At 38.3% G+C, this 14,107-nt stretch overlaps 1 non-coding gene across 1 annotated transcript; it reads right to left on the bottom strand.

The window, feature by feature from the left end:
- TRNAD-GUC lies at positions 1,212-1,283 on the bottom strand. The gene has a single exon. It is a non-coding gene; the product is annotated as a tRNA-Asp (tRNA).

The following is a 14,107-nucleotide window of genomic DNA, read 5'->3' as shown; positions in this document are numbered from 1 at the left end:
CTCACAATTTTGTATATCAAAGCAGGAGATCCGTCTTGTATAGTTGATTAGTTAGGATCTCAATGAGGTATAGCACCACAAAGATTGGTGTTTTTTGACTCGCAAAGACTAATTCAAAGACAACATCCATTTTTCTCACTTAATGCGTCCAAAAGAAATTAATTCAACTTCTCCACGTTTCTAGGATATAATTCGAAACATTGCCTTATTTTACTTATATTTGCTGACACACTGAGTGTATTTTAACTGGTTATTTAGTTGATCTTGTATTTTCCAAGTCAGGATTACTATAGAAAGTCTCATGTCTTTAACCTGATGGGCAATGATTTAACTTCTCTCTGTCCTGGTTTCTGCTCTTTCACTGGGATCTTTGCATTTGAATTGGGTTAGCAGATTCATACATGTGTATCCAAAAGTTCATGACATGGAAACTGATACTTATTTCTTTCTGCAAATTTGTTGTTTGAAATATATGACAATGTTGAACCGGTAAGTTAGCTGCTCAAAGGGCACTTCAATAGTTCGGTTACAACTTACAACAACAACCCAGTAGAATCACACTAGTTGGGTTTGGGGAGGGTAGAGCGTACGCAGACCTTAGGGGTAGAGAGGCGCCGTTTCCGGGAGACAAATGCGCAGTTCGGTTGTTCTTTTAAATTTTTTGAATTTCTTTCTCCCAAAAGCTTATAGGAAATCTTGGCATCACCTTTCATTTCCATGCTGATTCAGTTTACTGCTAGACTCATTAAACCACCAATGCTATGACCAAATATTTAGAACTTCTGATTATTTTGAAATCTAGAATCTTCAAAGAATTGAAATAATCATGAACTTGCTTAAATCAATTTCTTAGCTTACTGTTTGTTGTTGGTTCTGTTTTCTTCATGTAAACTGTTTAAATTTGATCCTTTTTATCTGTAGAAGCCAGTTGTTCTCGAGTCATATGACCAAATTGCTTTCACTGAGCATTCAGAGGCCATTGCATATGGCTTGAATTTGCTTAGGTCAACCATTGCATAAACGAAAGGAAGATCCAACGATGAATGATTGAGAGACATTTATAATTCTCTGAGGGTGCGACAAAGCACCAGTACTGCAAAGAAAAACTTCCTAGATTTTTTTTTTTCCAAATCTGATTCTGACCATAAAAAGAACTAAGGATATCATGTGCTTCCTAGGTTTTTTCTTTTTATTTTCAAAAAAAAGGGCAGCGCCATTGCCGGGGATCGAACCCGGGTCACCCGCGTGACAGGCGGGAATACTTACCACTATACTACAACGACTTGTATGAGCTCTTAGGGTTGGTGTTAAAATTGGATGGAAAACTAGAAAGTACCACCCAAAAAAATGGAGTAAAGAAAGATGTTACAAAAAAGAGAAACGAAAAAACACAATTTGGTATTCACAATATTTTCTTCTTTTCAGGTACTTCACTACTAACAAAGCATGGAAGTTAGAGACCGGAAAACAACTTCTTCGCAGAATAGTGATGCCCATGTCGTGATCAAATCCAAATTCTTCTTCAGCGCACTGGAGGAGGCATTGAAACTCATAGTACATATTGAGTTATCATTTATCAATATGGTAGTGACCATAATGTCATGATTTGAATGAGTTATGCTACTTAGAAGACCAGATTCTAGTTCATTCTGATTAGTAAACCATGAGAGTTGAGGAAAAAAGTTTTCTATTGCAATAAACTGATTACATCAATATATGGAATAGAATGGAACAATAGAAGTAAAAAGGTTCATTACTTCAATTTCTGTTGAAGTAGAAAAATGTGTCCTTAGTCATGAGACAAAAGAATGACATTCATTCTTTATGGAGTTAAACTCATTAATCTACCTAGTGTTTCTTCTAACTCCTGAACTGTACAGAGTGGAGATTTTGCTTTAAAAAGCTATACAAAATTGTGTATAGCAAAAAAAAGGGGACTAATTTCCTTGTCACTTCCTCAAGCGAGATGTGAGATCAACAAAAAAGTCCTCACTACAGGGAATTGTGATACCACCCATAGGATGATCAAAACCAAATTCTTCCTCAGCCTGACTAAAGTCTTGAAATGCCGGTTGATTCAAGAATGATATGGGGATCACAAATCTTTTCTTTTGCTTCTCCCTGATATATACAACAAAGTGACCCTTGGAAACATCTCCACTTGTCGAAGACTTCTTGATCATACGAAGAATTGCCATGATCTTTTAGTTTTAGTAAGAAAGAAAGAATTACTAAAGAACTCAAAAGTAGAGAAAGCTTTCAATACTTTCAAGTTTGGTGAGAGCTGTGGTGGTAGACACCTCTTTGAATATGTTTATATAGGCAATGGCAACTCATAGAACACAGCTGATATGTGTTTAATAGGAATTTGTGGGCACCAGCAGAAGACAATGTCACTGAAAATCACATGCTTTTGTCTTCCAAATATTAATAACTTTGCACTATTAGTTCAAGAACATTAGGCCCTACCTTTTTTTAAACTTGGAACAGAGAATCTTAAGAATAGATGAAGCCTTGAGCTAAAGAGGCCAAGTGCTTCTTAGCTTTGTCCAAACTTAGTGCAAATTAACATTAGGCCTTAATTCATGGACAACAGGCCCTACCTTTTCTTTGAACTTGGAACAAGAGTATCCTTCAAAATCAACTTGCTAAAGAGGAGTAGTACCATGTGATTATTTATGTCTAGATACACATCCCCGAAAATTCGTAGATGTTAATATGGTTTTGTTATAAGCATTATCCTTGAGGAAATAAAATAATTTTCTATCACCCTAATTTCCAACTTCCAAGTGCTTCTTAGCTTAGGTCTAGACTGTAAAGCACTCTTAACTGATTCAACCTTATCCATTAACATAGTCGTTATCTGTATCTTTTTGTTAGCCTTTTCTTTAGGAGTTTGTTAGTTGTATGTATCTGTATCTTCCAGAAGATTCATTGTTGTAATTTTGCTCTATATAAAGAGCTACTACTTCATTAATAAAATCAACTCCCTTTCATTCAGTCTACTGCCTTCCTCTTTATGGTATCAAGAGCTTAAAAGCACTCTTGCGAGTCAGATCCTAGTTTCTTTTCCCTATCCCTACCCGACCCAAATGGCTGCTACTGTTGTTAATGCTGACGCTGCAAACAAAAACACTGTTGTTCAGTTTAACCCTGTCACACAACTTCCTATTAAGCTTGCAGGTAGTCATAATTTTTCCCTCTGGAAGGCTCAGGTGTCGATGCTTATGCGTGGGCACGATATCTATGGCCATCTTGATGGAACTACTCCTGCCCCTAGCCAAACCATCTCCTCAAACAATCAAACTGTTGACAACCCTGCGTACCTATCCTGGTTTCGCCAAGATCAGCTTATTCAAAATGCCATCCTGGCTTCAGTTGATCCTACCCTTGCTGCATCTGTTGCTTCAGCAACCTCTTCAAAGGCTGCCTGGGATGCGCTTCACATAGCGTATGCCAATAAATCCCAAACACGAATTTTTAGTCTACGAGATCGCTTAGCTCGTCTTGCAAAGAATGCTTTACCTGTCGCTGACTATATGCATCAGGTTCGCTCTCTCTGTGATGAGCTTGCTACAGCTGGTGCTCCTGTATCCAATGAGGAACTCATTGTGAAGATACTCACTGGTCTTGGATCAGATTTCAAAGAATTTTCAGCAGCTATTCGGGCACGAGATACTACCATCTCATATGAAGAGTTGTATGAGAAGTTACTTGACCATGAACTCTTCCTGAAGCATCATGATACTCATGCTTCTCTCTCAAATTCCATTACTGCTGCTATTGCACAACGATCTACTGCTCAACCTCGCAGCAATACCAACAACAAGCGTTCCAATAACTCAAACAACAATCAACCCAATCGAGGCCAACCATGGAAGCCTCACAACCATCTGGTTTGCCAGCTATGTGATCGTCCTGGCCACTCTGCCCGAGTTTGTCGCAGTCAGTCCCACAATCATTTTCAGGCTAGAGCCAACTTTGGTGGATGTCAATCACAACAACAACCATCATGGATCATCGACACAGGGGCCACACATCATATCGCCTCAGATGCTCAAAGCCTAGCAACTGCTCAAGACTACCACGGACCTGAGGAAATCGTCATGTGTAATGGTACTACCATACCTATCTCCCAAACTGGTAACACTGAACTTAAAGCATCAAATTATCGCTTTACACTATCGAAAACTCTCTGTTCTCCTGCCATAAAAAATAATCTCATATCTGTCTCTCAATTTTGCCGTGATAATAATACATCCATGGAATTTTTTCCATTTTCTTATCTTGTAAAGGATCTGATTACGGGGGCGGCACTAGTTCGAGGGCGGAGTAATGGGCGACTGTACACGTGGCCACCAGATAGGCATCCCCAGTGCAACGTGGATGTTCCAATTCAACTGTGGCACCGACGTTTGGGTCATCCAAATCGTCGCACTTTAAATAATATTTTGCATAAGTTTTCAATTCCTGTTAGTTCTTCGAGAGTTAGTTCTGATTGTAATTCCTGCAATTCTAATAAAAGCCACAGGTTACCTTTCTCAGTTAACTCCCTGAAGAGTCAACGACCCTTACAAACAATTTACAATGATTTATGGGGGCCTGCACCAATTTTATCCATCGATCAAAAAAAGATACTATGTTATATTTGTGGATCACTTTTCAAAATATATGTGGCTATACACCTTGAAATCTAAACAGGAAGTTTTGGAAGTCTTTAAAACGCTACATCCACTCTTAGAAAGACGTTTTCAAACAAAAATTTCTTCTTTTTATACTGATGGAGGAGGTGAATTTCAAAGCTTAACTTCCTATTTAAAATCACAGGGTATTGAGCACTTGGTTTCCCCACCATACACTCCTCAACGAGTTGCATTGGTAGAACGTCGTCACCGACATGTTATTGAAACTGCAAAAACACTTTTACACCAAGCCTCGTTACCCCCTAATTTTTGGAGTTTTGCCTGTCACCAAGTTGTTTATCTTATAAATAGACTCACTACACCAGTTTTAAATAATCGGTGCCCGTATGAAATTTTATTTCAAGAAGCACCAAATTATGAGTCTATTAAAACTTTTGGTTGTTTATGTTATCCATGGCTCAGACCATATGCCAAAAATAAACTAGAACCCAAGTCAATGCCCTGTGTTTATTTAGGTTTTTCGAATAAATATTATTCTCATCAGTGTTTTGATCCCGTCACCTCTAAAATCTATCTTTCTAGAGATGTAGTTTTTTTTGAAAATAATTATCCCTTTGCAAATATCTTTCAAAAATATAGGGATACTAATTAACTCCCAGAATGGGATACATTAGATAAAGACTTTAAAAAGGAAAATACTGATATATCTTCTTTAAATGCAAATTCTGAATTGCCACCTCCAGTTTCCAGGCATATACAATCGCCAATTGCTTCTCCTCTTCCTATGCGTGCCTCTTCAAGTTCAGGTAATGATCCCTCTTCCTCTGATTTCTCTGAGCAAGATAATTATAACCAATCTTCACAACCTGAATCTAACTCCTCTAACCAAAACTCATCTCCAATTTCGAACCAGCCCACCTCGGCAGCTCCTCCAAGAACCACACAACCTATCACCATAACCTACCAACGCCGAAACACACTTCCCCAACAGCCTGTACCACACGCCAATCAACCCCCACTCTCTACGACCAAGCCTACCCAACCTCCACTTCGTCACCCAATGGTCACAAGGTCTCAGGCTAATAGTCTAAAACCCAAGCAATTTCACCTATCAGTTCAATCAACACTCATACCTGAACCTATACCAAAGACCTTTAAACAAGCACAATCTTACCCTCACTGGCGGACTGCTATGCAGTCTGAATTTGATGCTTTAGTTAGAAATAGGACTTGGGACTTAGTACCCAGCGATCCCTCATGGAATGTGGTTGATTGCAGATGGTTGTTTAGGCTTAAGCATAAGCCTGATGGTTCGATTGAAAGGTATAAAGCAAGACTTGTTGCGAAAGGCTTCACACAGCGCCCTGGTTTAGATTATCACTCAACTTTTAGCCCAGTGGTTAAACCTACAACTGTTCGTTTAGTTCTTGCTATTGCAACTCAACAATCCTGGCCGATTCACCAGGTGGATGTTAATAACGCCTTTTTACAGGGAAGGCTTGAAGAAGAGGTATATATGAAGCAGCCTACAGGTTTTGAATCTAGACAATATCCTACTCATGTATGTAAACTTAATAAAGCTATTTATGGTTTGAAACAAGCTCCACGAGCTTGGTACACTGAGCTGAAAAATTATATTCTTACCCTTGGTTTTATCAAGTGCGAATCTGATGCATCTCTTTTTATTCTTCATAAGCTTGGAGTTACTATGTACATCCTAGTTTACGTGGATGATATCATTGTGACTGGTAACCAGCCATCTGCTATGAAATCTATTATTAATGCTATGTCTTCACGGTTCTCTCTTAAAGATCTTGAGTTAATTCATTACTTTCTTGGTGTTGAGGTTACGCACACATCAGATGGTTTGCTCTTATCTTAGCATAAATATGTCAAAGATCTTCTCCAAGATGTTAACATGGCTGAATGCAAAGGCGCTCCCACACCCATGACCTCTACATGTATCTTTGAAACATCTCGTGAGGATTCCAAAGTGGATGGCACTCTTTATCGCCGAGTCATTGGAAAGCTTCATTATTTATCCTTTACTCGTCCTGACATTGCCTTTGCGGTAAGCAAATTATCTCAATTTATGCATCAACCAGGTGTTTCTCACTGGAAAGCTGTCAAGCGTCTTCTGAGATATCTTTGGCACACTACTCATCTTGGTATTAAGCTTGCTAAAAAATCTGCTGCTCAATTAGTTGCCTATTCTGATTCGGATTGGGCTGGTGACCCACTTGATCGAACCTCTATAACAGGGTATGTTGTATATCTTGGTGATTCTCCTATCTCATGGTCTTCTAAGAAGCAACGTTCTGTTTCTCGGTCGTCTACTGAGGCTGAATACAGAGCTGTTGCAGCTACAACCTCTGAAGTTGTCTGGCTCAAAAACTTGCTTCGTGAGCTTCACTTTCCACTGTCCAGATCTCCACGCATTCTCTGCGACAACATGAGCACTACTTACATTTGTGCCAATCCGGCCTTTCATAGCCGTATGAAACATGTTGAGATAGATTTTCACTTTGTTCGTCAGCTTGTGCAGTCTAAGGCTCTCGAGGTCCATCACCTTCATGCTGCAGATCAAGTTGCAGATATTCTTACGAAGCCGCTGCCCAGCTCTGCATTTCTACGTATGTATCCCAAGTTGGGTCTGGTCGACACCATCCCCACCTTGCCGGGGCGTGTAACTTGATCCAAAGTATGGGGGTTCTCCAATTTCTTTTCACTTTTCAGTAATCATTATTAGCCTCATTTCTTATAATGAGGAGGTAATAGAGCCGTATAAAGAACATAATTATACTTGATTAGACTCTAGTTTTGGCAAGAATGTCACAACAAAAATGATAGTGATTGAGAATTTAAAAAGCACTGTTGATAGGGAAACTAGCATGAAGGTTCTGATTATGGTGCCCAAAAAATCCCAATAATAGCTAGGTGGTGAAAGATGGTTTGTGATGCCTATGAAAGACAGTAGCATATGAATGATCATATGACTTTGCCTTATATATATGTCCTTGTGCTGTACTAATAATTTGAGACCAAATGATTCAGTCATTGACCTCCTTGGACTATATATATATATATATATATATATATATATATATATATATATATATATATATATATATATATATATATATATATATATATATATATCTGAATTTTAGCATGGTAAATAGTGTATGAATCTAATCACGGGAAGAAAAATAGATGGTAGAAAATATTGCTTGGTGAAGGTATGTTTGGAACTGGTGAAAATGTGAATATTGTCATCCAGAATAAGTGCGTTAAATTTATACGGCTGACAAACAAAAGATATTTTTATTGTCGGTGTATTCAATTCCAAGTTGTCAACCATACTGATGTACGATGAAGGTGTAAATATGGATAAGGAAAAGAAGTTAAAGTCCATAGTTGCAATTTGCAAATGAATTAAACAAAGGAATCTGTTTAAGGAAGTCCATAGTCACTTTGTTTTAATTTGTTCAATTCTGATTTTTCTGTTTACAATGACCAAGTCTTCAACCTGAAACTGTCTCCATCTCTCTTTCTTTTCTCCTTTACTTAATTTTTAAGCATGCATTTAGAACCTAATGTGGACATCACAAGGCAGGTTTGCCTAGATTTTGTTTGGATCCAACTGATGTCAATTTTCTCATGCTGCTGCAAATGATTTGGTGATATCTGCATGTGGAAGAATTAACCAAATTACAACAGTGCTTGTGCTGTACTATTTCTTATGCTTGTGTCATTTCCAGAGCTTAATTGAAAATGTGAATATTGTCATCCAAATATTTGGTTTGCTTCGATTTGTAGTGACATTGTAACTCTTCCATCTTGGGAGTTTGAATCAACTTTGGGACAACCTATTGTAACTTGATTCCAAGTTAAAATGTGAGGTGCTCCGATGTTTCTATAAAGAGACTCTTTTCACGGATTACAAGCCATGAAATTTAAGTACCTGTTTTTTGAATTGATAATGATAATCAACCGCGGTAGATCAACAAATCCTAGGAGATAAACTTCATATATGAGCATATTGAGATCATATAATCCTAGGAGAACATGTTAATTTATTTATATAATCCTTATTACTTTTATTTCAGGATGGATATCATAGAAGCTTGGATGAATGGTGTCAGACGCAACCTACTTCTGATGATGGTATCCCAATCCAACCGCCACCCGATGATATGACTTCAATATGGACAGATGTAGCAGGTGGTGAATCCAAAGGAAGAGTTTACAGGCTTGGAGTACAACGACCTTCCTCTTTTTGTCCATCGCCATTGCCCATTAGTTTCGGATGCTCCTACTGCGCAAAATTAGGAAGAAATGGAAGCAATGCAAAAGCAAATTGGGTTGCTATCAAAACAATGTGAAACAGCCGAAGCTCACATTGCTAGAATGGATAAATACATGAAAAAACACATGCCCCACTCTTATGATGATGAAGAGACTAAATCTGATGCGTAGTAGTGATTTACGGTTGATTACTGTTCTTGGATGTTTAGATTTTATATTTAGCCTTTATGGTAGATTTGGATGATGTGGTATATATATGTTTAGACTTTATTATGTTAGTGTCGATGTGTATTAGTTACTTAGACTTGATATTGAATATTTAGACTTTAACTAAAATTTTGGTTTAATATTATGGGGTTTGAATGTGTAATCAGAGAGAATAACTTGTTGTATTTCTATTTATGAATACAAGAGATTTATACACTTATACAAGACTCTATTCAAAGGAAACTAAATCAAACAAAATTAAGGAAAATATCCTAAGGATCAGCTCCTATAATTGAGTCATCTACCTATGAAAAGTAATCTATTTACATCTCACTAATTATTCTGTAACACTCTCCCTCAAGCTGGAGCATAGATATTGATCATACCCAGCTTGTTACAAAGGTAATTAACTCGAGTTCCATGCAACGCCTTTGTGAACAAATCAGCTAGTTGCTCTCCTGTCTTCACGTAGCCAGTGGAAATCAAGTTTTCCTGAATCTTCTCACGAATAAAATGTCAGTCAACTTCAATATGTTTAGCTCTTTCATGATACACCGGATTTGAGGCAATATGAAGAGCAGCTTGATTATCACACCAGAGTTTTTCCGGTGTATGATGCTTCAACCCAATCTTAGTTAAAAGATGATGTATCCACATAATCTCACACGTAGACTGTGACATAGCTCTATACTCAGATTCTGCACTAGATCGAGATACAACACTTTGTTTCTTACTCCTCCATAATACCAGGTTCCCTCCAACAAAGACATAATTGCCTGTCGTAGATCTTCTATCAATTTTGGATCCAGCCCAAGCAGCATCTGCAAAACACTCAATACGAGTATGCCCGTGATTGCTATACAATATGCCAAGTCCAGGAGCTCCTTTCAAGTAACATAGAATCTGTTCCAAAGCTGCCCAGTGTTTGACCGTAGGCGCGGACATGAACTGGCTAACAACACTTACCGCAAAAGCAATATCTGGACGAGTCACAGTGAGGTAGTTTAACTTTCCAACTAACCTTCTATATCTCTCTGGATCCTCAAAAGGATCGCCATCATCTTTCATAAGATGCACATTAGGAATCATTGGAGTACTACAGGGTTTGGCTGGCAACTTTCCAGTTTCTGCAAGTAGATCAAGAATATACTTTCTCTGAGACAGAAGAATTCCCTTCTTGCTTCTATTTACTTCTACTCCCAAAAAGTATTTCAACTTGCCCAAGTCCTTCGTATGAAACCTGGTGTGCAAGAAAGACTTTAGGGAAGAGATCCCTACATAATCACTTCCTGTTATGACAATGTCATCAACATATACGACAAGGAGGATAATGCCAGCTACTGATTGCCGGTAGAAGACTGAGTGATCACATTTGCTCATTTTCAGCCCAAATTCCTGAACTACTTCACAGAACTTTCCAAACCAAGCCCGAGGACTCTGCTTTAAGCCATACAGTGACTTCTTTAAATGACAGACTTTCCCATACTCCTCCTGAGCAACAAAACCAGGTGGTTGCTCCATATACACTTCCTCTTGAAGATTACCATGAAGGAGCGCATTCTTGATATCCAACTGATGTAAAGGCCAATTTTCAGAAGCGGCTAGAGAGATGAACAAGCGAACAAAAGTGAGCTTGGCAACTGGAGAGAACGTGTCTGAATAAAATACCCCATAAGTCTGAGCAATACCCTTTAGCCACAAGTCTGGCCTTAAGTCTCGCCACAGAACCATCTGGATTAACTTTAATTGCGAAGACCCACTTACATCCCACTGGCTTCTTTCCCTTCGGTAAATCCACCAAATCCCACGTGTGGTTTTCCTCTAAGGCGTGTATTTCCTCAAGCATCGCATTAGACCATCCAGGATGATTCAAAGCCTCCTTCACTGTTTTGGGTACAGAGATGGAGTCTAGAGAGGCAATCAAAGATCTAGACGTAGAGGATAAGCGGTCGTAGGATACAAAATTAGCAATGGAATATGTGGATTTGCAAGTATGCGTACCTTTACGAAGAGCAATAAGGAGGTCAAGGTTTTCAGAAAGATCAGGTGGCGGAGGATCTGATGACGAAGAAGGTGGTGCACGACATGTGTCATCGGTCTCTTTTCTTCTCGAGTAAACTTGAACAATTGGCGGTCTTTCTAGCGTAGATGGGGCAGGTTCAGAGGGCAGAATAGTCGATTGGTTCTGAATAGAAGAACTGGGAGATGGAGGAACAACATTATTTGATTGTTCTGTCACAGTACGGGTAACCTGATAGACTAGCCACTCATCATCCTCCATCCTCCACCTGACCCGTAGAAATAGGAGGTGCATAGAAGAATGGTGTCATCTCTGAAAATACCACATCAATTGACACCAAATATTTGCCAAGTTCAGTAGAATAACACCGATACCCCTTCTGAAGACGAGAATAGCCCAGAAAAACACACTTCAATGCCTTGGGATCCAACTTAGTAACAGATGGTCGAACATCGCGAACATAACATGTGCTTCCAAATACCTTAGGCTCTACCGGAAATAATGACTTGTTAGGAAAAAGAATACTATAAGGCGCAGCACCAACGAGCACAGTAGATGGCATCCGATTAATCAGAAAACAAGCCGTTGAGACTGCATCAACCCAAAACTGTTTAGGAACCTTCATTTGGAACAAAAGTGCCCGAGCTGTCTCAAGTAGATGCCTATTCTTCCTCTCAGCAACTCCATTTTGGGAAGGTGTATCGACACATGAAGATTGATGGAGAATACCGTGTTGTCTCATATAAGACTGAAACAATTCTGACATGTATTCTTTAGCATTATCACTCCTTAGAATACGTACTGAAGTATTGAATTGAGTTTTGACCTCAGCATAAAAGGCACAAAAGTGAGTAAACACTTCAGAGCGACTCTTCATAAAATAAATCCAAGTCATTCGAGAAAAATCATCTACAAAAGTGACAAAATACTTATGTCCAGTTTTGGAAACAACAGGGCATGGTCCCCAAACATCAGAATGAACTAACTCAAAAGCTGACTCAACCCGCTTATTAACCCTTGGAGCTATTGAGCTGCGATGGTGTTTTGCAAACCGACATGACTCACAGTCCAATGAAGAAATATTCTAAAACTAAGGACAGAGCTTCTTCAATAAAGGTAGAGAGGGATGTCTCAATCGACAGTGTGCTTCAAAAGGAGACACGACACTAGAGCATGCAACAGACTGTGGCTCCCATTCATCAAGGATGTAGAGATCACCTGATAAATATCCTTTACCAATAACCTGCTTCGTTGTCAGATCTAGAAACACACAATGATCGGGAAAGAATGCGACACAACAATTAAGGTCTCTAGTGATTTTACTAACAGAAATCAATTTAAAGGCCAAATTTGTTAGACTTAAGACAGATGACAGGGTAATAGAGGAAGTTGGTTTAACAGTCCCAGATCCAACACTGCTACAAGTTGATCCATCAGCTACAGTAACTAGACAGGGTGCTTTGTGTGACTGAAAGCTAGAAAAAATATTCGGATTACCTGTCATGTGATTTTTAGCACCTGAATCAATCACCCATTTATTTGAAGAGGTGATAAGACATGTTTTATCTGACCCATCAAAAGGAGTAACTGAAGAAGATTCCTTAATTGATTTCTGACATTGAAAGAATTTCAAAAATTATCCGAAAACAAGATTGTTGGACTAGGAGTTGTAGCATTATTTCCTCCTTGCTTACCTTTTATAGCCATTTTTTTTCAAGTAAAACTCACGATCAAAGAAACTGACAAAGCTTTGTAGTAAATCAACTCCTCGATAGGGACAAAACAGAGCTACAGAGAGAGGCCAAGCCAAAGTCTCAACCAATCAGGATATAATAATTGTTTTCCTTAATTCCAACAAAGCTTCACTGGAATAAGACCGGTTATCAACAAATCATAGAATTAGTCTAACCCACAAAGAAAACTCCAAACAACACTCAACAATCTGAGAAACAGTAACAAAAATGAAGCAAAAGGATCTAACCAGATCTACTCGAGCAAAAACAGGGACAATTTGAATTTCCGAAAGAAAAAGCAAACTAATCTCTTAGCAGTATGCTACTGAAGCAACTCTTGAATTTAGATTAGAAATCCAGAAAACTACTCAACAAATAGAGTATCAAATATATAGTTGACCAAAGAAACAATACTGAAGGAACATGACAGATAGCGAACACCAAAAGAACAAAGCTGCCCAAACTAAACTTTCTCAACCCGTGGTCCTTTTGAACAGAAACCACCAGATACCTCTCGGAGNGAAGGGGATTAGCTATTCAATTCATACCTATTACCACTGTAGGATAATTGACAATAGGAAAATTTACATACCTGAATTCAAGAATTAGTGATTGGTAAGAACCCTAAAATTTTCCGTTGCTTGCGTGAGTATTTTCGCTGGGACGTGCGTCTGTTCTTATATGCAGAAGTCTGCTTGGAGTTTCTTTTTGGGAAACTTACACAAATGTCCCAAATAAATCTCAACTTACCAACCCCTAGCCATTAGTCATAGACTTACCAAAACTAGCCATTAAAAATTGAAAAACCAAATAATAGGGTTCTTTCTATCAAAGAATCACATGCAAAAATCACCTTACATATTTTTAAGCATGATTAGCAACATTAGATACAAGACGGAAAGGAAATTTCATGGACGGGGTAGCAAATAAGGTGATGAAATACAAAAATCTATACAATATTCCAAAAATCTATGCAAAAAAGGAACTTTTTCTAATGGGTATTGTGAGCACGTGATTTTGCCTACATGATTAATCTCATAATTTCTAAAACAAAAACTAATTTTCTTTTTAATTTATTTAGTCAATTTTAGTTGGATTTTCGTTGGTCGATTTTACTTGTTTAATTAGTTTGTCGATTTTGTCTTGCGTCATGTTTATTTTATTTAATTTCATGAAAAATACAAAAATAATTGGTC

This window comes from Nicotiana attenuata, chromosome 1 (assembly GCF_001879085.1).
Source record: "Nicotiana attenuata strain UT chromosome 1, NIATTr2, whole genome shotgun sequence".
In the NCBI taxonomy this organism is placed as follows: Eukaryota; Viridiplantae; Streptophyta; class Magnoliopsida; order Solanales; family Solanaceae; genus Nicotiana; species Nicotiana attenuata.
The sequence above is the reverse complement of the archived record's forward strand: the minus strand, read 5'-3'. Positions and strand labels throughout refer to the sequence as shown.